Below are 27,419 nucleotides of genomic sequence, written 5' to 3'. Positions count from 1 at the left end.
CTATCATTATCATCATCATCATCATCCTTATAAGTTCTGATATAGATTAAATTGTCTAAAAACTCAAAGAAATTTGCTTCATGAGCGCTCTGAATTTGCCATGTTTATCAAATAAATGTCTTTTCCCCTTTCCTTCATAGTTAACTGCATTAAAATATCTCTGCTAACAAACAAGTCAACACTTACTCTCATTGTATTCTTGATAATTGCCATTCTGATTGGACTGATATGAAATATCAGTATAGTTTTAATTTGCATTTCTCTAATTGCTAGAGATATTGAAAAATTTTTATCAAGTATTTGCTGACAATTTGTATTTCCTCTTCTGAGAAGCATCTGTTCATTTCCTTTGCCCGTTTATTGATTGGGTTATTTATTTATTTGGTGCTAAATTTTTTGAGTCAGAATGGCAATTACTAAAAATACAAGTAACAAAAAATATTTGTAAAGATGTGGGGAACAAGGCTCACTCATACATTGTTGGTGGGATTGCAAATGGGTGCAACCACTCTGTAAAGCAGTATGAAGATTCCTCAAAAAACTTGGAATGGAACCACCATTTGACCCAGTTATTCCTGGGATTTAAAATCAGCATACTACAGTGATACAGCCACATTAATGTTTATAGCAACTCAGTTCACAATAGCTAACCTATGGAACCAACCGAGGTGCCCTTCAACAGATGAAAGTATAAAGTTAATATGGTATACATACACAATGGAATATTATTCAGCCACAAAGAAGAATGACTTTATGTCACCTACAAATAAATGGATGGATCTTGAGACTATCATGCTAAGCTAAATAAGTCCACAAAAACCAAAGGTTGAATATTTTTGCTGACATGTGGAAGCTAATACACAATAAAAGGGATAAGGGGAAGAATAAATATTCAGTAGATTAGACAAAGGGGAATGAAGGGATGGGGCGATAGGAAAAGGAAAGACAATGGAATGAATCAGAAATAATTTCTCTGTTTTTATGTAAATCCATCATAGTAAATACCACCATCATGTACATCCATAAGAATGGGGAACTAATTAGAATAAGATATATCCCATGTATTATAATTATATCAAAATAAATTCTATACTTATTATAACTAGGCAGAACCAATTAAATAAAAAAAATCAAGCCACGAGCCAAAACTCCCTTAAAACAAAGACATAGAAAAAGAATATGAAGGGCTAGAGTTGTGGGTCAGTGGTAGAGCACTTGCCTTGCATGGGTGGGACACTGTGTTTGATCCTCAGCACTATATAAAAATAAATAAATAAATGTATTATAGCAATCTACAACCAAAAACATTTTTAAAAGAATATAAGACTATAAGTAGGGGATAAGAATAATATGTGTTTCTCCTTTCTCATATAAAAATAAGCAATTAAGTCATTTTTACTTATGTCTCAAGGTAACAGGAATCTGATCTTGTAAATGTGCACTATTTTGGATGAGACAAAGTACTTGCACAAATTAGAAGGTAGTCACTCCTCAAAATATAGGACAAAATTCAGAGATGCAAAGACTAGGTTGCATTATTTTTGATAATAGTGAAACACTTGAAATTAGGATATACAATCAACAAATATATGAAAAAAATATTCATCATCTCTAGCAATTAGAGAAATGCAAATCAAAACTATTCTAAGACATCATCTCACTCCAGTCAGAACAGCAGCTTTTATGAAGAAAAACAAAAATAAGTGTTGGCAAGGATGTTGGAAAAAAGGTACACTCATACATTGCTAGTGGGACTGCAAATTGGTGCAGCCAATATGGAAAGCAGTGTGGAGACTCCTTGGAAATCTTGGAATGGAACTACCATTTGACCCAGCTACCCCTCTGCTCAGTCTATACCCCAAAGACTTAAAAACAGCACACTATAGGGACACAGCCACATCAATGTTTATAGCAGCACAATTCACAATTCACAATAGTTAAACTGTGGAGCCAACCTAGATGCCCTTCAGTGGATTAATGGATAAAAAAATGTGGCATATATACACAATGGAATTTTACTCAGCAATAAAAGAGAATAAAATCATGGCATTTGCAGGTAAATGGATTGTGCTGGAGAAGATAATGCTAAGTGAAGTTAGCCAATCCCCCCAAAACAAATGCCAAATGTTTTCTCTGATATAAGAAAGCTGACTCATAGTGGGGTAGGGAGTGGGAGCATAGGAGGATTAGATGAATTCTAGATAGGGAAGAAGGGTGGGAGGGAAAAGGAGCAGGAAGGGGATTAGCAAGGATGGTGGAATGTGATAGACATCATTAACTAAAGTACATGTATGAAGACATGAATTGGTGTCAACATACTTTATATACAACCAGAGATATGAAAATATTGTGCTGTATATGTGTAATAAGAATTGTAATGCATTCCACTGTCATTTATTTTTTTAAAAAATCAATAAAAATGTCCATTGATCAAGGAAATTTTGGCACATGCAAATAATAGCATATATGAGAAAGTCACAACATTTAATGTGCTTATTAAATGATGCTCAAACATAAAGACTGTTTTTAAGAAAGCTGAAAATAAAATTTTATGCAATCGCATGTATTTTCATAAACAAAATAAAATGTAAAAATGCATGTGTGTGAGTAGCAGGATATAAAATCAACACCCATAAATTAAAGGCATTTTCTGTATATCTGACAAATCCTCTGAAAGGGAAATGAGGAAAACTACTCCATTTACAATAGCTTCAAAAAAATACTTGGGAATCAACCTTAATGAAAGAGGTGAAAGACCTCTACAACAAAAACTACAAAGTAAAAAATTAAAGAAGACCTTAGAAGATGGAAAGATATACCTTGCTCTTGGATAGACATAATTAATATTGTCAAAATTACCATACTACCAAAAGCACTATACAGATTTAATGCAATTCCAATCAAAACCCCAATAACATTCCTCATAGAAATAGAAAAAGCAGTCATGAAATTCATGTGGAAAAATAAGAGACCCAGAATAACTAAAGCAATTCTTACCAAGAAGACTGAAGCAGGTGACATCATTATACCAGACTTTAAACTATACTACAGTGCAATAGTAACAAAAACAGCATGGTATTGGCACCAAAATAGACTGGTAGACCAATGGTATAGAATAGAGGACATAGAGACTAACTCACATAATTACAGTTATATTAGACAAATGCACCAAAAGTATACGTTGGAGAAAAGATAGCTGGGAAAAATGGAAATACATATGCAACAAAATTAAATTAAACCCCTATCTCTCACCAAGCACAAAACTCAAAGTGAATAAAGGACCTAGGAATTAAATCAGAGACACTTAATCTAATAGAAGAAAAATTACCCCCAAATCTTCATCATGTCAAATTAGGCCCTGACTTCCTTAATGAGATGCCCATAGCACAAGAATTAAAATTAAGAATCAATAAATGGGATGAATTCAAACTCTAAAGCTTCTTTTCAGCAAAAGAAACAATCACTGAGGTGAATAGAGAGCCTACATCTTAGGAGCAAATTTTACCACACACACATCAGATAGAGCTCTAGTCTCTAGGATATAAAAAGAACTAAAAAAATCTTAAAAACATAACAACAACAATAACAAAAAAACCAACAAATAGCCCAATAAATAAATGGGCCAAAGAACTGAACAGACACTTCTCAGAAGAGGATATTCAATTAATCAACAAATATATGAAAAAATGTTCATCATTGCTAGCAATTAGAGACATGCAAATCAAAACTACTCTTAAGATTTCATCTCACTCCATTCAGGATGACAGCTATTATGAAGACAAACACAATAAGTATTGGTGAGGAAAAGGGGAAAAGGTTACACTCATATATTGCTGGTGGACTGCAAATTGGGGCAGCCAATATGGAAGGCAGTATGGAGATTCCTTGGAAAACTGGGAATGGAAGCACCATTTGACCAAGCTATCCCTCTCCTCAGTCTATACTCAAAGGACTTAAAAACATACTACAGGGACACAGCACATCAATGTTTACTGCAGCACAATTCACAATAGCTAAATTATGGAACCAACCTAGATGCCTTTTAGTAGAAGAATGGATAAAGAAAATGTGGTATATATACACAATGGAATATTACTGAGCAATAAAAGAGAATAAAATCATGGTATTTGCAGGTAAATGGATGGAGTTGGAGAAGATAATGTTAAGTGAAATTAAACAATCCCGAAAAACCAAATGCCTAATGTTTTCTCTGATATAAGGAGGTTGATTCATAATGGGGTTGAGGGGTGGATCTTGGGAAGATTAGATGAACTCTAGATAGGACAAAGGGGTGGGAGGGGAAGGTAGGAGGCATGGAAATAGAAGATGGTGAAATGAGTTGAACATCATTACCTTAAGTATATGTATGAAGACACAAATGGTGTGACTATACTTTGTATACACCCAGAGATATGAAAAATTGTGCTCTATATGTGTAATATGAATTGTAATGCATTCTGCTGTCACATATAACAGATTAGAATTAAAAAATGCATGTGTGTAAATGTGTGTACACGTGCAAACACTCATGGCATCCAGAGACACAGTGATCAGGTGATAACTGGTTAACATCTGACAAACTGTAAGCTCCATGTGTGCAGGGACTATGTCTGGTTTTTGGTCATGTCTTGACTAGCACATAATAGTAGTTATAAAGCACTTTAAAATCTAAGTTCTAATTTGGATTTTGCAACGGCACAGTTGAATATCATCCACAGTGATAACCAGGACCAGGATTAGAGAGTAAGTAAGCCAGCTTTTTTAAAAACCTCATTTCACAGATAAAAAATGGTGCAGACAGGTTATGCTGAGAGCCATAGCCAAGTAGAAATGACGCATGGCATTTTGGTTTGAAAGGTGACCCTGCTCAGGGTTTAGGGTGGATCCTGCTGGGAATAGGGTGGCTCCAGGTTTAGGGTGGATCCTGCTGGGAAAAGGGTAGCTCCAGGATTAGGGTGTATCCTGCTGCCTCAGGCGCCCGCTCCTTTAGAGTCCCCCTTGAGTTCTCACGGGGTTCTGAGAGTACGCAGAGCCCGGTGGAGGGAGTGTATTTTCCCAGAACGTGTGTGTAGAGTGTTGGTGAGAGTTCGGGAATAAAGAGTTGCTGTTTGAATCTACAAGGCTTTGGTGGTGGCTCGGTTATTTTGTGCCCAGTGGGACTGCGGCAAGGTTAAGTGATTTGCCAGAGCCTATGAAATTAGAATGTAGAATAGCTTCTAAGTACTGGCTTCTAGGCCAGTGTCTTTATCTTCTCTCTGCCTTTAGGAAATCACTGAGTGATACTGATTCTAGCAGCAAGTCTCAGAAATTCAAAAGGCAGTAAAGCTGAATGAAGAAAAGCCATAAACAGGACATATGGAGACCCCAGTTCTAATCCAACTCTAAAGCCCTTAGCCTAGGTGAGCTCTTGACGTCTCAATTTCTCTATCTGTAAAATTAGTCTCTTCCAAGAATTTTAGGCTTTTTTTTAACTTCACCTACTATGGTAGATGCTCAGACTCACACAGGATGCCAGCAAATGGAGAGAAATAAATGACTATGGGCAATTAAATAGAGAGTTCTCACTGATAAAGCTGGGAACAGGTACATAAACCCATCAACAATTTACCACCATGGATCTCTGATGGATAGACCTGGTACTTGGGCATCAGCAACTGGACAGATGCTCAAATCGGATGTGGTAGCCGTGAGCCAGGAAGAGATGTGAAGGCCTGAGAGGCAGCAATGAATGAAAATGGAAAGAAGTCACCTTGAGAAGGAGCCTTGGAACATAGACCAGAAGATATTTGTTATTGAGAGTTGTGTTCGTGGAATCTGGAGCAACAAAGATAGCAGGGCCTTATTTGGGCTCAGACATTTATTTGGTAGTTAAAGGTGCTTTTTCAGGAGAGAATATCAGGAATGGCCAATATGATTCCAGCATCTTCTACATGGCAGGGAGCAAGCTGGAAGGCTCAGGCTCTTGCTGCATCAACCCACCCATGGTCAAGTGAAGGCAGCATTGGGTGAGGAGAAGTGAGAGCTGGGTCCTGGGCTAACACCGCCACGTGACATCAGGCCAATTGGTTCTGTAGCCTCCATCCAGGTTTCTAATCTATAAAATAATTATTCTGAAGATTAAGTGAATTGAGCTTAGATTTATTGAGTTGATGTTAGGTATAGTGTAGCTGTTAAATTTCCATTCGATTTTTAGTTGAAGGAGTTACCATATTCCTAGTGTCTGTGCTTGCTCTCTCTCTTGCTCTCTCTCTCTCTCTCTCTCTCTCTCTCTCTCTCTCTCTCTCTCTCATACGGTGCACAGCATGAATTTATCCACCCAATCCACTAAATAATAGTCATTCCAATCCTCTGGCGGGTGCTATGGCCCTTGTACCACACTTGACTGCCCTTTCCATGAAAGAACTAGTGAAGGGCTCAGACCTGTAGAAACCACCGTGTCTTCCCCACACACTGGGATTCATCTCTTGAGTCCCCTGACTCGTCAGTATATTTTGATATATCAGATAAGAGGAAACTAATTGATAAACTTTGTGAATTTCCCCAGCTCCGCAGAGCCTCAAGAGTCTCCCTCCAGCAACTATTTCCATTGAGACAGCCAGGGCCAGGATTGGGGACTGAAGTCCTTGTGAGTTCCATGAACAGAATCCTCTAATTAGCTCCCAAATGAGGGTTTAGGATAAGGCAGCCTAGGGGCTGAGGGAAGCCCAGGGATTTGCAGATTGTCTTCTGCTGATAAGACCAGGGGGAAGGGCCTCCTAGGAAAGAGTTACTTTCCTTTTGGCACTTAGTCTGAAAGAAACTGGGACCTTGGAGAGTGGAGGAGCCAATTAACAATGCGTGGTTTCAGTAGTGTCATTAGCAAGACTCATTGGGTGAGGGGAGGGAAAAGGTGTTCATAAAGAGAAGGCTTGGGCCTGGGCCAGCCTCCTGCAAATAGGAGCCAGCTATTCCTTTCTTTTTTGCCTGGTTATTGGTATTTTCATTCTTGCTCTCTCCAGCATACCCCACTCTCCTGTTCTGCTGGTCTTCTTTCTATCACAAGCTGTTTGTTTTTTTTGATTCCATATTAATAAATCCATCTGCTTCATAGTCTGCAATGGCTGTCATTTTATAACCTCTTCCTGATATCTTTGATCAAACTCCTCTATCTTGACCTTTTGGATGGTTTCCAGTTTTTCACTATCAAGAGCCACACTCTGAAAGGACTTTGCACAATGTCCTGGAATTTTCAACAGTTTTATAAATTTGACAAACTTCAACTAGACAGATTGTTTTATTTGACTTTCCTATCAATTCAGTGTGAGAAGGCCACTTCCCTAATCCTAACCAACTCTAGAAATTACCATTCAAAAATCTTTATGATGTCATACATTAATCATTACTTCCCTTGTTTTGTTTGCACTTTTTTGTGAATAAGGCTGAGATTTCTGTCTTATATTAATGCAAATATTAACATTTAGTCATGAGTACTGCAAATATTGCTCCTATTATGGCTTTATCTCTTTAACACGAATAGTGTTTTGAAAGTTTATATAGTCAGATATATAAATATTTACTTTATGACTTCTGTGTTTGCTGTCACACTTGAAATTATTTTTCTTGTTTAAGGTTTATAAAAATTATAAGCTATATTCTACTATTTATTTTATGACTTTATTTTGTATTTTATAATTTTTCTATTCAAATTCATTTTAGTACATGGCGTGATATAGGAATACATCCTCTTTATATTTTTTAGCTCTATAGCTTGTGCCCCAAAATTGTTCCCAATAATAATTTGAAGTGTCACCTTTGAAATATATATATAACTGTGTTGGTCAGATTTTTGTTGCTGTGAACAAAATACATGAACAACTTAAAGGAGGAAAGATTTATAGATCTATTTTGGCTCACAGTTTCAGAAGTTTCAGTTCATGGTCAGCTGGCTTCATTGTTTTTGAGACTTAGGTGAGGCAGAACATCAGGGTCGAAGGGTATGACTACAGAAAGCTGCTCATCTCATGGCAACCAGTATGCAGCGGGTGGGGCAGGAAAAAGATGTAGTCCCCAGGGGCATGCCCCCTGTGACCTACTTGCCCCAGCTAAACCCCAACTCACAGTAGTCCATTCAGCTATCCATGGATTAATCCACTGATGAGGTCAGAGTCCCCACGATCTGATCCCTTCCCCAAAGCCCCACCTCTGAACACTGGTTCTTGGGGGAACCAAAACTTCAACACAAGAGCCTTTGGGGACATTCCAGATTCAACCACAACATATACATTAGTCTGTATCTGAGCCTGACATTCTCCACCATCCTGTGTTAGTCTACGGTGTTTCCACAGCACTGCAGTCTCAGCTTCTCACAGTCAGATTTGCTTGGTTTTCTGAGAAGGAGTCCTCTGACTCTCTCCTCCCAAACCTTGATTAGTCTCAAATGTTTTCTCTTGCATTTCAACGATTGATAGCACTAAATACCAACTGGGTTTTTTCTCCCATTAGGATTTTACTCAGATCTATGTTAAATTTATAGATTGATCTCAGAGAACTGATAGCTTTACAATATTTGGTCTTTCCAGATAGGGATATGTATCAAGTGTTATTTCTAGAGAAGAATTTTGTAGGCTTTTAAAATCTAGAGTTTTTCTTTTTCATTAAGTTTATTTTTCAATAAGTAACAAGGTTTTTTTTAACCACTGTGATATTTATAATGTTCAATATAAATATTTTAGGACTCTTGATGCATATTGCTAATTTATCTATCATTAGGAAGATGGCATCTTTGTTTCCATTTCACCATACCATCACAAGTATTCATTATTTTAAGTCATTGCTAATTTGGGAGGCAAAATTATGTTAACTACGTTTGCATTTTTGCCTTTGTAACGTGACTTTATGTCCTAGGCTTATTCACCTTTCAAGTTCTCAGTGTTTTCCTATGTACTTCTGTTAGTTCTTTGGGGGCAAAGATATTAACCTTCTCATATTTTCTACAGATATTTCCCCAAGTTCATTGTTTGACTTCTAACTTGAATGATTTTGCAGACCTTTAAAAAACATTTTATAGATTCATATATGGAAAAGGTTTACATATAAGATACTTAGACCTATTGATACTTTTCCTTTGTGCCTTCTGTTGCTTTTGTACCTAGAATGTTAATCCAGCCTGCATTTATTTGGATACATTTTATAATATATGAATCTAAGAGATATGTTTTCCTAAAAAAAATCAATTCCCTTGGCACTATCTATGAATATCTCACTCCCTACCTCACTCCCCACTCACTTGTGATGTTTAATTTATTCACATATTAAATTATCATAAATCTGAAAATGTGTGTATAGTATGTCTTCCATTCCATTAATTGTCTATTCCTAAATCACTTTATTATTGCTACACAGTACCAAAAACCACCCTCATTTATTTCCTTTTCTATAACCCATTAAAAACTAAGCTTTACACACACCATCTCATTTAATCCTTGTAACCAAAGTTCTATTTGGAAAATGTTACAATTTTTACTTATACATGGAGACAGCTCCAGGGGGAAAAATCTGACAAGAGAATACAGTCTAACATTGTCTTCATTATTTTTCTAGATTTTTGAAGGAAAACTACCATCCTCTCAATCCCCCAAATTAATCTTAAGCACCCAGGACCTACAGCATAACAGATGTTAAAGCATCACATGTATTGCCTTGGGCAATTTCTTTCCTGCCCAACAAAATGTAACACCCCCCACCCCATCCATTCCTGATGAAACACCAAGAGCCTTCCAGTAGGAAATTTAAAATCTCTCCTAGCTAATGCTAGGAGAATGACTTATCTTCATTCAATATTTTGTGGTGGAAATAAAAACATGTCACTAGTTCTGACATCAGCCAGGTATGTGTCATTTGAATACAGAAGATAATATAGGTAACAATTCTAATACTGAGAGACTAGGGTTATAGCTCAGTGGTAGAGCACTTGCTTAGCACATTGAGACACTGGGTTTGATTCTTAGCACCACATAAAATAAATAAATAAAATAAAAACATTGTGTTCATCTACAATTAAAATTTTTTAAAATTCTAAAACTGAACAATTTATAGTATAATCATTTTTAGAGATGACAATAATTCATATTTTTATTACCTAAATTCTAAACACTTTAATCTATATCTTGAAACACTATCTGGTTTAGAGATTCAGAAAAGAAAACTGAAGAGAGAATAAATATGATTCAGTTTGCTGATGCAGAAGTCAGGAAAACAACAATCTTCACACATATTTGGACAAAACTTCAAAACTCAATTCATATAAACATTTTCTGTTCCTAAGTAGCAAAACTAGTGATGTCCAGAAACTCAAATAGTAAGGAAAAATGAAATTAAAGAGAATTTTAAATAAGTTGAAATAGATGTTCAATGTAATAGATGTTAAACCCATTAACAGCACCATAGGAGGGAGCTGTGTAGTTATTATTAATTTAAAATCTATTCAACACACCACCATGAATAATGTTCGAATAAATGGAAGAAGAATATAATTTTGAAGATGTATCCAAATATTAGACAGTCTGGGAGCCCAGACACCTCAGGTCAGCTGTGCTCAAACATGAGATGTGCTCTTAACATTTCCCCTTTTAGACTAGACAAGAGTTCTTCATGAGATCAAGAATTCCTCTAGGGCCTGGGTTGTAGCTCAGTGGTGAGTACTTGCCCTGCAAGTAAGAGGCCCTGGGCTTGAAAAAAAGAATTTCTGTATTATTTCTTGACATGTCCCTAGAACCCAGGAAACATGGTAGTTATCAATAAATATTTTCCAAATGAACAAATGCTTCATCCCTCCTTATCCTTATCCTGACCCCCAACTCATCTTGTCAGGAAAGCCAGTTACTTCACACATTTTTTGTGGGGAGTGGGTACTGGGGATTTTACTCAGGGGTACTTGACTATTGAGCCATATACCCAGCCCTATTTTGTATTTTATTTAGAGACAGGGACTCTCTGAGTTGCTTAGTGCCTCATTTGCTGAGGCTGGCTTTGAACTCATGATACTCTTACCTCAGCCTTTTGAACCACTGGAATTACAGGTGGGCCCCACCATGCCCAGCCTACTTCACACATTTGATTGTGTTCTGTATCACATGGGAGATAATTAATATAAGTTTAGACAAGTCACAGGAGCATTTCTCCTTCAGGAAGCTACCAAGGACAAGAGAAAAGACATTTAGATATTAAATAGAGGCCAACCAATTAAACAATCCAGTTGTGTCTACGGCTTCACAGCCTTACCCTTTCACAAACTTCCAGGCATACTTTTAGAGACTGTATCTTAAATAATGAGGAGGGCCCAAATCATCAGAGGGAGTGTAGTGGCACCTCCTTCTCCACAGAAAATCTTAACTAAGCTTCTCCAGAAATCTTCACCATAATTGATTTTAGGACTATCAGCAAAAGAGTCTCTATAAAAAAGTTCAATGTAGGTAAGTTTCCTGTTTTCCTGTTGCTTTACTTTACTTGGCCACTGGCATGGAAGAGTTCAGCACTCCAGGTGCTAAACACCCTTTTACTAGTTTTTCACAAGCATTTATTCAGTACAATAGTTTGTTTAAGTGTGTTGAAAATGCATATTAAAAAGGAAAAAAGGCAGATCTTTTAACAAGGCCTCTGGCTTTGAGCTGGAGCTTTACAGAGATGTCTACATTTCTAAGATAAGAGAAGTTACCAATAGGGCTGCATGCTAACAGCTGTCAGGGGGAGGAATGAAAGGAGAGAAGCAGCTCTCCCCTTCTTAAACACTGCCCTTGAAGGGTTAACTTGCCTGGAACAGTGAAAGAAAAAGCTGCTTTCATGTGAACTTCTATAGACTGTGAACTTCTGAGCCCCTCCCCTTATATTCTGGGTATAAAGTTCTGAAACTACCTGAACTTGGGGTTTGGGCAGATTGATTGATTACAGCAAAAACTTTGCCCTCTGAACCTGGCTATAGCCAAATAAACTTGATTCCTGTTTCTATTTGGTGTCTTGCCTCATCTGTCCCCTGCAACAAGAGAAAGTATAAGACCAAAAGTGAGAGCCAAAGGAAAAGAGAGAATGAGACCAAACCAAGACAAGTAACACAGAAAGAAGAAAAACAAAACTATAACCAGCATCCTTAGAAAACAAAGATGATGTCAAACAGATAAAACAAAAACAAGAGACCATGAAAAGAAAGATACCAGCAAAGAGTTCATGAAAATAAAAAATATGACCACAGAAACTCATCAAAATCAATAGAAGGATTGGAAACTTCAGAAAGTAAAGAGAAACATTGATGGGGGGATAGAAGAAAAGAAATTGTAAAAGGAGAGAGAAGTTGGCGGGCCAGAGGGAGGCAGCATTCTGTGTTGCTCCATGATCCAGAACTCACCTAGTCAGAATACTGCACCTCTGAGAGTGTTAGAAGACACCTAAATAGATGATTGCCACAGAAATTACCAGCACTGTGACCTCCATGCAGGGCTCCGAGCCTCAGAGTCCAAGTAGGATTCTGGACTCCTGGTCCAAAGCCCAAAATTCTAGCCCACAAAGGGCTCATGAGTTCCTTAGCAGAATCACCTATCAGCATCCCTGCTGAACTCTCAGACTTTGTTCTGCTCCCATCTAGGTCACTCAGCTGCTACCTACCCACAGCACAACACCATTGCCTGGCTCCCTCCACCTTACCAGACACCCTGGTGCTGGAAGCAGACTGCCTCCATTTTGGATAACATTTCTCACCATATTTGGTGGGGGCAGCTCCCAGATCAGATTTTCATCTGGCCAGGTACCAGGTTTCCAACTCCCTCTCTCCCCTGGGGAAATAACTCAACATGGTAGCTGCCAACAAAACAGCTCTCAGGGCAACCAGGGTGCATCCACCTGGTGTGAGCCTTGGTGTGAGAGGTTCTGCAGTTGATAACTGCTAGGGAGACGGAGACAGAACTAAAGTTTGGAGCCTGACAGAGAGACCAGGAACTAGGAAATCTCCAGGCAAGACAGGGAGATAGTACCAGGCACTCAAGTCATATGAGTGGTCCCAAAATGAGACCCATGAGGTGCAGTCTTTCTGCAGGGACTGGTAGGTGCCACTCCCCACTTCCAGGCACCCTGCACCAGGACCAGTCTTCCCATCCTGGTTACCTCCACCATCCTGAGGGCAGAGACACCAGCTTACAACAAGCAACCCACCTATTGGATGAGAAGAGAAACAGGAAAGATATATATCTCTAAAACTAGCAACAACTATGGTTTCTTCCTTTGAGTATTTTTTTTCTTTCTCTTCTACCCCTCTGTCTTCCAGGACTCACATCCTCAATATATGTGAAACCAAGAACTTTGCATGAAGTAGGATTTTGAGGACTGAGTTATCTGAATAATGTAATATAGAGGGTTGTATATGCCCATTTTTTCTTTTCTTCTTTCTTCTTTCATTTTTATTTTCCCCTCCAAATTTTACTACTTTAACATCCTGCATTATTCTAAATACATATGTGTGTTTGTTTTATTTACTTTACTGTCTTCCCATGTACTTGTCTATCCTAAATTAATTCCTGTCTATTCTCTTGCTACTAACCCTCTTCATTAGATTTCTATTTCATACTTTCTAAGATATATTAACTCTATATCCTCACATCCTGTCTCCTTAGCATATTATCTTACGCCCTACCTCCAGTTCATTGTCCACCATCAGAAACTGTAAAACTTTTTTGAAACTACTGATTATATTTTAAATAATAATTGAATCCAACATTTCTGGACATTGAGACTAAACTGTAAACATCTTAATAACATATGACCCTTGATCTTCTGAGTTAGGCTTATTTCATTTAACATAATGGTCTCTATTTACATTCATTTTCCTGCAAATAAGATAATTTCATTTTTCTTTACAGCTGGATAAAACTCTGTTATGTATATGTACCACGTTTTCTTTACCCATTTATCTGTTGTTGGTCACCTAGGCTGGTTCCATAGTTTGGCTATTGTGAATTTTCTCTTTGAAGGGTTTTAAGGAGGTTTTGTTGAATGTACTATAATGTTATCTACAGTCCTGCGGACTCCTCCTTGGGAAACTCTCAGTAAAGATCTAGTTATTTTAAAATTGTTTTTAAATTTTAAAATTTTACCCCCTATATACTACATCAACCATTTTCATTGTAGAAATTCAAAAATAAAGATAAATAAATTCTCTTTTACCCACTCAAATCAACCTACACTGTCATCCAAGTTGTCCCTTCAATCACTCTCAGTCTCTTATTTTGAAACATAAATAGTAACTTCCACTATATACTATTTTGCAATTTCCTTTTTTTTGCATAAAACAAGACATCTAAGAGATCTTGTTGCTACAAGATTCAATTTTAATCTCAGCTACAGAATCCTAGATCCTATAGATCTTCTGTGGATTATTTAATCATTTCCTTATCAATAAGTATTGTAATAAATATTTAAAACTATTTTTCCAATTTTTCAGTATTCTAGAGATGTAATGGACATTCTTGCAAGAAAATAAATAAAGGTCAACATTTAGTGAGGAACTGATTATGACAAGCACAGTCCTAAGTGTTTCCTGCTATGTTTCAATCCACAGAGGTTTCCATGAGGAAGGCACCATTTCTTCCCCATAGAACAAGAGTGAAAACACACTGAGAGAAAACATATAACAGTCCCAAAGTCCTCAGTCTAAGTCTTTTAGCTCCTTCAATAATTTCTAGTCTATTTGATCTTTTTCATCACATTGAGAAGCTTTTAATAATATATAAATTCTTGGAGTATAATTATGGCCACCTTTTTATTTTATTTTATTCAATTTAATTGTTTCTATTTCTTTTTTTCTTTTAAAATTTTTTTGATCAGCATGCATTAGCTTTACATATTAATGGGGATTAGTGTGACATTTCAATGCATGCATACAGTATGCACTGACTAAGGCTACCCCTTCCCACTCTTAATTATTGAATTCCCTCATTTGCTCTTCACTTGGCTCCTTTTCCATTCTTAGTGTTCTTTATTTATGCCTTTTCTCTGCTTTGTCTTGTTTTGCATGTTGAAGATTTCCCTGTTAGGTTAATCTTTTCAAAGAATATTTGCTTAACTGATGCTAATTCTATTGTTTTTTTTGTTTTTTTTGTTTTTTGGTTTTCAGCACCATTGATTGTTTTGGCTTTCATAGTTAGTAATCCCTTCCTCTTATTTTCTCCATGTTCTCCATGGTACTTTTTCTATATAATTGAGGTTTATGTATCATCTTGACTTTAGGAGAGGGGTGTCTCTGCTGATGCCATTTTTGGATGTGACATCTCTCAGCATGGACAATCCAGGGCTGTTCTTTGGGGGATGCAGCTGAAGGCCTTCTGGGTCTCACTGGTCCTGCTGATCCTCCTGGGGTAGTAGTTATACTTTCTGTATAACTCCGTGGCTTGGACTGCCTCTAAGGTGTGGATGGCATAAATCCTAAACCAACATGAGGGCGTTCGTCCTGGTTCTTAGGAGCAAGTGTTTCCTTCCCCTTCATTCCTCAGACAAAGAGGTGAGCTTCCTTCTCATCTCTTGCTGCTCGGTAGGAAGTTTTAGGAGAATAATCTCATTGAATTTTAAGTCTTGGAAGTTCAGACTCTGTGTTCTCCCAACTCTAGTCTCCAGTCCTATGTATCTCGTAAGTTCATGTCCTCTGCCCTGTAACACTCGGGCTGCCAGGATCTTACAAGTGGCAGCCATGCCCAAGGCTCCATGCAGTGTTGGCTTCTGAGCCCACCATCCCTCAACCAGTTTCCTCCTTCCTGGATCCTGGAGGTGTCCTGTCTTTTTGGCCAGCCCAGACATGCAGTTTCATGTGTGTAGTTCCTAGAAGCAGAGGATTTTCAAGGTTGCTACTTCAGTTTTGCAAGAACCTGAAACACTTGCTGGAGCTTCTGAAGCAGAGTCTCCTTGACTGCCTTGGGGACTAGAGGCTGCTTTGTGTGTGTGGAGCATCTTCATCATTGACTAAGTCAAGTCTTACTCTGTAAAAACTGTGTCGGCTTGCTGGGGGCTTGTAATCCCAGCAACTTGGGGAGGCTGAAGCAGTTCTAGGCCAGACTCAGCAATTTAGCAAGACTCTGTCTCAAAATATAATAAAAAGGGCTGAGGGTATAGCTCAGTGGTAGAGTCCCCTGGGCTCAATCCCCATTACCAGAAAAAAAAATACTAAATAAAAATTTAAAAGATAAATCATGCATCAACAAGACACATAACTGTGCAAGAACAATCTTGTGGTAGAACTGCTGTCATTCCCATTTTATTAATAAGCAAGTGGAGGCCTAGACAAACGAGAATTCTTGCCTAAAGATAGAGGGCGAAGAAGTGGTGCTGTAGACTCTGAGCCCTCCTCCCTCCTCTCTGACCTCATTCCCGATACCCGTGGGGGGATGATCACAGCCAGACTGTCAGGATATGTGTCAGTGTGCTGAACACCAGCCCTGCAGAGCCGTCCACAGGTGAACAGCCACAAGAGGGTTCCATGTGGCCTCTGGCTTAAATCCCCCTCATGCCCAGGAGCCTGAGGAGTACTCCACCTTTCAGACCTGAGCTGGCCAAGGTTGAGTCACTTGGGTGGGCTTCAGAGGCAGTCCTCCCCATGCACTCCTGCAGCAGGCCTGGGCAAAGCTGCACAGGTCTCAGCAAGAAACACTAATAAACAGAGCCTGGGATGAAGCCCAAGTTAGAACGGCAGTGACACTTGGTTCTGTCACCACATGTGGTCACTGCACAGCAGCTGACAGGAGAGGTATGCAGGCCTCCAAGGATTCAGCAAATGGGAAGCCACTAACAGGACTAACACATGTCCAAAGGTGGATGCCAACATGGGTCAACAGCCTGGGAGAGGGCGACGCTTACCCCCGACACAGGCTCTAGCCACCATGACATTAAGATGCAATGTCTTCCTGGCAGAATAAGGTGACTATGACACATGTCTTTATGACACCCCCTCTGAGGAGCCCTTCCCAAGGCTGCGCCAATTTTCACACCTGATGCAGCCGCCAAGTGAGGCAGTCAGGGTCTGAGTTGGGTCCTGCATCCACAGCCCTGCCGCCTCCTCCCAGCAAGGCTTCATTTTATTTAAGTTTTTATCCACTTCCTGTAAGAGACCACATATGGAGCTAGCTTCTTCAGATGCCCCTTTCAGGACACAGGGAGCCCACTAGGGGCTCCCCGGGCTTCCCATCACCCTTCCTGCGCCCAACACCACTACTCTGTCTCTGCCAGGAGCTTCAGCCTCCCTCACCCATCCCCAACTCTGTGCCTTACCCCTCCTCAGCCTGCGCTGTCTTCCTGCACTCTGGCTGGGGAGTCTGCTGAGTCACCGCTCTGAGGTCCAGAAGACACTGGCCAGGCACTGTGCAGACCCTAGTGCTGGGGTGCGGGTTGGGGGGATTACTAGTGAAATCTGCCCCCTTCTCTTCTACCAAGTGACCCTTCATAGTTTCCAAATAAATCCCAGGTGTTGTAGAAAACTGTTGTAGATGGCTATGATGGGCAGACCATCAGCTGGCACTTTTTAATAAATTAATTAATTAATTTTAATTAGGACTACATAACAGCAGAATGCATTTTGATTCATAGTACACAATTGAAACACAAATTTTCATTTCTCTGTTTGTACATGATATAATGTCATACCATATGTGCTGTCATACAAGTACCTAGGGTAATAATGTCCATCTCATTCCGCAGTCTTTCCTGCCTCCATATTCCCTCCCTTTCCCTCCCTTCCCTTTGCACAAAGTTCCTCCATTTTTTCCATGTCCCCCCCAGCCCATTATGGATTAGCATCCACTTATCATAAAGAACATTCTGTCTTTGTTTTTTGGGGGATTGGCTTACTTTTCTTAGCATGATATTCTCCAGCTCCATCCATTTACCTGCAAATTTGATAATTTTATTCTCTTTTAATGCCAAGTAATATTCCATTGTGTATATATACCACAGTTTCTTTATCCATTATTTATCTACTGAAGAATATCTAAGTTGGTTCCATAGTTTAGCTATTATGATTTGAGCTGCTATAAACATTGATATTGCTGCATTACTATAGTATGCTGATTTTAGTTTCTTTGGGTATAGACCAAGGAGTGGGATAGCTAAATAAAATGGTGGTTCCATTCCAACTTTTCTAAGGAATCTCCATACTGCTTTCCAGATTGGGTGCACCAATTTGTAGTCCCACCAGCAACATATGAGTGTGCCTTTGCCCCACATCCTCACCAACACTTGTTGTTGTTGTATTCTTGGTAACTGTCAATCTGGCTGGCGTAAGATGAAATCTCAGAGTAGTTTGATTTGCATTTCTCTAATTGCTAGAGATGTTGAACGTTTTTTCATATATTTGTTGATAGATTATATATCTTCTTCTGAGAAGTGTCTGTTCAGCTGGCACTTTTATTGGATCAACTCCATACATAACTGAAAAAACTAACTTCCTCCTGCTTCAACAGTCAGAACCTATGATACATAATACCAGCTCTTCTGTTGTATCAGCTGACAGCATGGTCACCCCAGTCTCCAGCAGGCTGCCTCCTGGAGGTTACTTCTTTGACCCATCAGCAAGAGATGGTCCCTAAAGTGTAGGGCTCTTGATAACTGCCCAGATGCCTCTACTTTAGAGATCCTGTTTCTGGAAGATGTACATATTTGCAGGGGAAAAGTTTGACTTGAATCTCAAAAGAGATGTTGGACTCGGACTTTTGGGCAATGCTGGGACAATTTAGACTATGGGGACTCTTGGAAATGGACTAACTGTGTTTTGTATTGTGAAGTTGGCATGAGCTTCTGGGTGCCAGAGCAGAATGTTATGATTTAGATAGGAAATGTCTCCCAAAAGCTTAAGTATAAAAGGATGAAAGAATTTTCAGAGATGAAATGGTTAGATGGGGAGAGTTGTGACCCATTCAGTGGATTCATCCACTCATATGGATTAACTGGGCAGTAACTCTGGGCAGGTAGGATTCCTTGAATGAGGTAGGTCACTGGGGGCATGCCTTTGGGTTTATATTTTTTCTCTGGTGAAATGAGCTCTCTCTGCTTCTGACTGCCATGTCAGAGCTGCTTTCCTCTGCCACACCCTTCCGCCATGACATTCTTCCTCACTGTCAACCCAGAGGGATGGAGTCAGCTGGTCAGAGAATTAACCTCTGCAAACATGAACCAAAATAAACTTTTCTTCCTATAGGGTGTTCCTGTCAGATCTTTTAGTGACAGTGATACAAAAGCTAAATAAAACATAAGGTATTATCATTATTTTGTAAATGAAATAATGGTAGTGTTTGTGCATTTTGGGGGGAGTACCAGGGATTGAACTCAGGGACACTTGACCACTGAACCACCTCCCCAGACCTATTTTGTATTTTATTTAAGACAAAGTCTCACTTAGCTGCTTAGTACCTCACTTTTTTTGCTGAGGCTGGCGAGTTCAATCCTGATCCTCCTGTCTCAGTCCCTTGGGCTGCTGGGATTACAGGTGTGTTTGTGCATCTTAAAAAGTTATTATCTTTCAGGATGAAAATGGATAATGGATAAAAGTCTAATTGAAACAAGATTGGCATGTAGTGACAATTTCAGTATATTACTTGGCCATACTTTTGCATACATTTAAAATTTTGTCATGATAATTTAAAATTCGATCACAACTTTTGCTTTTATTTGTGGATTTTTTAAAGATAAGGCTTTTCTATCACCATATCATTAGCAAATTATTCCTTTTTCAGTTTTCTTTTTTAAATAGGTAATACTAGTAGGAAATTCAAGTCTATATCTCTCACAATGCTTTTGTGTATGTGTGTGTGTGTGCGCGCGCACATGCCCGCAAGGGGTACTAAACTCAGTGGCTCTCACGTGCTAGGCAAGTGCTCTGCCACTGAGTTTCTACTCAAAATACTTTTTATTTTGAGACAGGGTCTCACTAAGTTGCCTACGAGCCTCAAATTTGTGGTCCTCCTGGGTCAGCCTTCTGAGTAGCTGGGATCACAGGTGTGTGGTACCACAATGCTTTTTCTCCCCCTGAATGCATGAAGTATCTGCTTAATACTTTTATGCCTAAGCAGCAACATTGTACCACCTGTAAATGTTATGATGACCTTATAGACACACACCTGGGGAAACTACCTGTTCAAAGACAGAGGCCATAGGGAGGCTGGATATGAATGAGCCTAAGACTTCTTTATATGCCCCAGCAGAGTAGAAGGATGGCTTAAGGCTAATTTATAGTCAAGTAGGGGTTTTGCTCATATAAATGGATTGGATTATCTGTAAATACTCAACACTCTAGTAGCTGGTAGTGAGAAGGCAGTACAGCTTAAGTGAGCCAAAACCCACCATAGATTCGAATCTCAGTTCAACCAGTGACTAGATGTGATCTTAATACATGTAAGAGTTTATGCATACAATCCCCTTATAAGGGACACTGTTTAAAGAGCACATGTGGAGTGTGAGGAAAGTGTTTCCTGAGTAGGTTTTGCTGTTCAATCCTTGCATGTCTTCAAGGGAACCTAGAACCAGGATGACATTTGGCCAACCCCTGGTAATGTGGCCCTCAGAGTGTTCTTATGTTAGTGGTTGATCATGATGTTTTGTAAACCTGGAGCAATGGACCATATCATTTCAGCCTGTCAGGATTGCTTTGCACATATATTATCATACTTGGTGTATGTCTGGTTTCATCATTGGGATCCTAAGTTTCAGTGGCTGTGACTGTCATGTAGCATGGTGTCTCTATGTGATTGGCTCTCAATAAAAGCCTCAGATCCAAAAACTTGAACAGTTTTCTCTGTGCAGAGACATTCTGCACATGTCCATAGTTTTTTTGCTAAAGAAAAGCATGTCCTGTATGGCTCCAGATGGGGAAGTGGTCAAAAGTCTGTGACTGACTGCTCTGGATTCCTCCTGAGATATATATATATATATATATATATATCCTGATTCTCTTGGTTTATATACTTCTGTTCTAATAAAAATTATCCATAAGTATAAAAACACATATCCTTGAGAAGATGATGTAGGAAGCACCTGCTGAGACGTGAGAGGACAAAGTTTGAACCTTGCCACGGCGATATGACTAGAGCTCACCTAGTCACCCTGGAAGATTCCAGGATAGAGTCAGAAATTGCCAACAGCAAAACAAACAATAACTAGAACTGGATTTGGCAGTAAGGCAAACAGCAGGTGAGTCAATTATGTCATCCAGCAGCAATAAAGCAACATGAGTGGAGCCGGCAGAAGTTTTATAAATAAATTAGATCTAAAAGATGGTCAGATACGGTTCATTAAGAGAAAAGAAAATTTAATAGGAAGATAGAAAAGAGTTCACAATGTTCAAAATGTGAACAGAGAGAATGTAAAAGAGATATAGCAGGTTATGATTATAAGGAAGGAGGAGGAGGAAAAAACAAAGTAAAGGGATAAAGAACAAGAGAATATCCTGTTAGTGGGAGAAGAAAGGAGAGAAAAAAACAAAATAAAACAAAATCCTTATAACCCTCAAAAGACAAAGCAAGTAAAAATAATGACATTAAAAATGCTAAAGTAAGAGAGAAAAAAAAGAAATCTTTATATGTATATATGTCCACAAACCAATCAGCACAGCAAGAACTTCCCCCACACACACACACACACAAAAGAGTGTGTGTGTGTGTGTGTGTAATATTCTTTTTTTTTTAGAGAAGAGAGAGAGAGAGAGAGAGAGAGAGAGAGAGAGAGAGAGAGAGAGAGAAGAATTTTTTAATATTTATTTTTCAGTTTTCGGTGGACACATCATCTTTATTTTATTTTATGTGGTGCTGAGGATCGAACCCAGTGCCCCATGCATGCCAGGCGAGCGTGTTACCTCTTGAGCCACATCCCCAGCCCCAGTGGGGAATATTCTTAATGAACAATAAAGGAATGGTCTCCACTCAGTTGGTCAATATAATTGACAAGAATGAATGGTCACACGTGGGGGGTCTGGAAGCTGCTGATATCTGCTGGGAGTCTGGGTCTCAGGAGCCCCCCAAGAATCTGTTTAGAGGGCCAGGGGAGGGGATGAGCAATCCTCCACACACTCTGCTGCCCTGAAACACAGCCTTCCTGGGATGAGTCCCTGAATGTATTCACACCCACTTGTTCAGATTCCCAACCCACTTCCTATGGTCACATGAGCTCCAGATTCAAAGGGAAAGCAAGTTGGGCTCCCCTCTGTATTCCTTACTTGAATCCCCCTGGGTGTCGCGACCCCCTTGCCCGCAAGGAAGACGCAACAACAGGAATCTTCTTTCAGCCGTTTATTCAGGTCCTTGATATTTCTTCTTCTTCCTTTCGGATGCCTCTCCCAGCCTTAATAAAGCATCTCAAGCCCCAATGCGAAGCTGCCACGTGGAGCTTTCTCATAGGGTGTTAAAAAACCATGCGCCAACTCTCCCAAATAAGGAGTTGTTTGTTACAGACCACAGCGGAGCCAGCGCCATCTTGTAATGGCGACCACAGTCCGCAGAAACGGCTCACCACACCTGGGTACAATCTCCTCTGTGCCTGTTTCACTCATGTTCTGCTGGGTACACCCTGGGCCACAAGTTAGGTACTTGCCAGGACAGTGTTTGCTATGGTCTCCCAGTTCCACAGCACTAAGCAGCAGTGTGGCCTCCTTGAGATGGTTCTTATCTCAGCTGTCCATGGCTGGTTGAGAAATAGTGCACCTTTCAAACACCAGGTGGCTGTGCAGGCTCTGGATCAGCTAAGTTTGGGTTGCCTTTCTGATCTACAGGACTTTCTGTGCCAAATTTGCCCATTGCATGTCTGTCTGTGTTCTCCCTCCCCTCTGTGGTGAACCAGCACAGCTACCGCAACTAGCCTGGTTCCAACATACTCTTCTTTGTTCAGTGCACCCCAATTTCTGAGTCTCTAAGACACTCTGATTGTCCAATGTTGGATTTTAGTGAAATCCCTCTATCACCCACCTTGCTGAGAAACAGTACTCCCACTGCTCGAATCCTGGGTCCCAGAGCAACTGGAAATGTGGCCTTCCACTACTCTGCCATCTTGAATGTCTCCGCACTGGGCATTTGCATGGAGAATGTCTTCCCTGGGGGAATAATTGCTCTCTATTCAGTTCCTTAATTAAGAGGTTGACAGCTCATACTGTGAGCACTTGGCAGATACTGACTGATCATCCCAGGCTCTTGAGAGGCAGGCAGGTCATTTATCTCCTCTGCTTAGAAGAGAAATTAGGGAACTCGCCCAGGCTGTAGTAGAAAGACCTAGTTCAATTAGAGAGCCCCACACTGTAGAGAAAAGTCTCCATCTCTGTTCCAGACCAGGTCTGGATGGTGCTTCTACACAGGGAGGGGATAAGAGAAAGTCAATATAGAGGATTGATCCATTCCAAGGGAGGGTATAAGGGCTGGAGGCTGGGGAAGGGTCAGTCAGTAGGGGTTCTTGCAGAGCATCTGTGTGCTGGACACATGTGCTAGCAGATATGTCTGTGAGGTACCCAGAGCACCAGCATCCAGGTGTGGAAGACAATGATAAAACAAGATCTTATTCTGGAGAGCAGCTGGCTCATCAAAATGGTTGGCCAAAGCCTCTCTGAGAAGATGACCTTGAGCTGAGAGAGATGGAAACTAGGACCCACCCTCTTTAACTTCCAGCAGGCATTCTGAGTCCCTGTTTGTATCAGCAAGCCATGAAGTCTAGCTCTTCTGCTGAGACATCCTCCTTCCACAGGTGAAAGGCAATGGACTTGAGGGATAGCCCCAGACTCCAAAAGCCAGATTGTGGATAGCAGGCAAAAGGATCTCCCAGGATTCTGAGCCTGCAGTAGAAAACCTCCTGTGCCAGCAGCCTCCACCTAAAGGCTCCAGCTAGCACCTGCCTTCCTGATGTTGGTCAGGCCATAGGGTTCCAGTGCACAACGACTCGGGTGAAAGTCGGAGATTGTATTGAGTCCAGGCAGAGTGACTCTGGGATGGCTGAACTGATTTGCCATGGGTGATAAGGCCCTGTCTGACTGCACAGAACTGAGCAACAGTGCTCCCTGCACCCTCCACAGAGAGCTCAGGAGACCAGGGAGGGCATGGGTAACTAGAAAGAGGGTGTTTCGGGAAACTGGTCCTGGTACCAGGTTCTTCTACAGAAAGCCCTCTGGCGAGGCTCTGTGAGTGGGCAAGTGTCTTCCACTCATGTGTGGGATTTCCAGAAGCCTGCTGGACTTTGTTTCTATCAGCTCTGAAGGCATAACCCCAGTAGTGGCTGATATTCTCTGGGAAGGTCTCTGGGCACATGCCCCTCAAGATGTCCCTGTCAGAGATGATATCTTGGGCTCTTCTTCCATTGGTGAAAGACCTAGGCCCACACACCTAGTTCCTGACACTATCCTGGATGCCCTGCCTCCACTGGAATTCAGCATCTGTGTGCCATGGCCACATTGAGGAGCCTGTGGTCCAAGCTTCATGCCCAAACTTTACTGTCCAACAGCAAGTTCATGTCCATTCTCCAGGCCTCATGCCCTGCACCAACAAAGACCCAAAACACAGCCATGACCAGGCTCCAGGCTCCTTTGGCCCTCCTTCTACCCTGAGAATGCCAACTTGTTCTGCTGCCTTTCCTGATCTACCCACCCAATTTAATGACCCTGACTTCAGTGTCCCCATACCCTGAGGATCTAGGTTATTAGCCAGCACAGTAGTTTGGTGTCTGATGGGACAGATGGGTCAGAGGTGAGCCCAAAGCCCAGCCCTTTCCTGTTCTCCAGTGAGTTGATCTCTTACAGGTCACTTAGCCTCACCTGCATCTGCAGCCTGTGTACACATTGCAACTAGGCTGAGAATAGGTGCTATAACATAGGAATCAGGTGGGAAAATACTCAGAGTGTAATGAGAGCACCTTGTGAATGCCAAGTCTTGACATAGGACTCTTGCTCTAAAAATATATCAGCAAAGCATAGGGAAGAAGCCCAGCTGGTAGAGGTTGCCCATCAGAACCTAACTAACCATAGCTGTAATTCTCAGTTTTCTTCAACCCTCCACCAAAGCCAGACAGTGCTTGGTTCAACCTTTGAGAAGGGAAGCTTGTCAGGAATAACAAAAGTTTTAAATGTGTGACATTTATTTTTCAGAATTCTACTTTTAGGAGAGTATTCAACAAAAATAATCTGGTTGGAGCACAAAGACCTGCATAGGTAATAAGCAAGTTATGATCACAGAAAATCAGAAGCAGTTTAAAATTTGCCATCAAAGTGACTGGCTATGCAGGGCCTCCTGAAATGTAAAGGAATTTTCTATATCTATAGGTATCAACATGAAAATATAAAAGTTACTTTAGTTTCTAAACCGAAGGCACATAACTGCCTCCTCAGCTCTGATGACTCAAGAAGCATGGGTGGAAGTAAGTGTGTGATGTACATGGAAGGAAGGATTTGGCGTAAGTCCCTAGTTTTGCCTGGTCCTGCATGAGGAAGGGTGCCAGCCACCCCCTTGAGCAGAGGGACTGGAGGAGAGGATCTGAGCATGGGTTTTCACCTCTTGGACATGTTTCTCCCCTGCCTGATTTAAAACAAAAAAACAAAACAAACAAACAAACAGTGTAATGATTCCTGCATTCTTTTTTTTTTTTTTTTTCGCAAAAATACCAGGCAGATGGTGTGTAGAGTCCACCATGATGTCCCAGGGTGGGTGCAGTCACTCTTGTGGTGACCTCCAGCATCAAGGGCCTGCAGTCCTGGATTGTACTGGGTGGACCAAACCTCCCGACCAGTCTCAAGATAGTATTAAAAGGCACTAAAGCCGGGTGTGGTGGCACATGCCTGTAATCTCAGTAGCTTAGTGAGACTGTGTTTCAAAACAAAAGCTGGGGTGTGGCTCAGTGGTAGAGCACCCCTGGATCCAATCCCCAGCACCACAATAATACAAAAGGCTTTGAAGCTGATGCTCCTCTCGCTGTGGTTGCTTTGGCCAATTACTCCTCCATGAGGGGTGGTGGGAGTGAGAAGGGGACACAGGGTCTAGGGAAGTCCCCAGGCCTCAACTCACCATCTGCTGTGGAAACACAGAATGCGTCAAATGCTTTATTGTCACTGTCTGGCTAGGGGATGGCGACCATGTCTCTAGGCCTTGTGGACCTGCGTGGGGCTGTCTGCAGCACAGTAGGAAGGTGGATGCAGTAGGGAGCCTGGAACTGGAGTGGGTGCCAGAGCCACCAGACCTACTACCATTGCCTGGCTTTGGTTCCAGCTGCATGTGTCCAGCACATGTGACCCTGGGGCTTCCAGGCCAGGCTGCACAGGGTAGGACATTCCCAGCAGGCAGTGTGCAGTTGAGAAGGTTGTGTTCCCCGGACCCCTGGAGCCAAGCTCTCTTATCTAAAGCAGGATCGGTGCCAGATACTCTTTGTCGGGCTTTGGTATTCACCCCTGAGACTAAACTCTCTAAAGCACGATGTGCAGAAACCTAGTGTTGGCCTCAGTCCCCTAGAGAGGCCTGAGCTGATCCCAGATGAGGTCATGACGCCACTTCTTGTCCTTACAAGTCCCAGACCCTCCCTATGTGCCCACCTGCTTCAATAAAGGAGCCCCAAACACTCTCCATGGCCTGCTGACCCCTGCACTGAGCTAGGTGCTGGGGCACAGGCTTCAGGGACCCTTAAGTCCCTGGACCACTTCAGACCCAGAGCAGAGGGTGTTTCCCATTACAGGCTGTGCCTGAGGCTAGGCACAGCTTCTGTCTCCCTGCTGGGGCTAGACAAGGTAGGGGACTGTGCCCTAAGTGGGTGCAATGGGAAGCCATCCTGGAGGAATCTGCTATCAACTGCCTAAGGAGCCTTGGCTCCTGGGTGGTGAGTTTAGAGGGCTCCCTGCACACAGGTGAGCCCATGCCTCCTTACCACCCAACTGGGCTGGGGAGGCTGAAGTCAGGGTCCTGAACATCTAGTAACTGGCATATACAGGGCAGTTATGCAGGGGATGCTTTCTGTTCCCACTGCCCATGCACACACACTGAACTCATGGCAGTCACTGCTGGACACCTGACGTGCCTGTTGGTTGGCCCTAACTACCAGAGAACCCACCAGCTCTTGTGCAGAAGAGGGGTACATAATGGCAGAAGGCTGAGCTGGGCACTAATTTTTTCCAGGGTGGCACAGGTTGGAAAGTCCCTTAAACCCATGAACTCTGTGAACATAATAAAAAACTTAAATATCACTTTTAATTTATCATAAATATTATATTTCTTGTTTAAGTTTTTATAGATGTCCCACCTCTGGGATGATGGGTCAAAGGGGATCTTGAGGCCTGGTACTTAGGTGAGGTTGTGATACCAGGGCTGCTGAGGAGGTTGGTGACACCAGTCTTCCCAGGCTATGTCCTCTTGATGGCTAGAATGAGGGGCCTGATTGCAGAAGAGTCCCAACTTTGTTAGGAAGGAGGTCCTGGTAAG

Source organism: Spermophilus citellus (genome assembly GCF_964194105.1).
Source record: "Spermophilus citellus genome assembly, chromosome: 17".
Lineage (NCBI taxonomy): Eukaryota > Metazoa > Chordata > Mammalia > Rodentia > Sciuridae > Spermophilus > Spermophilus citellus.
This window is presented reverse-complemented; position numbering follows the sequence as displayed.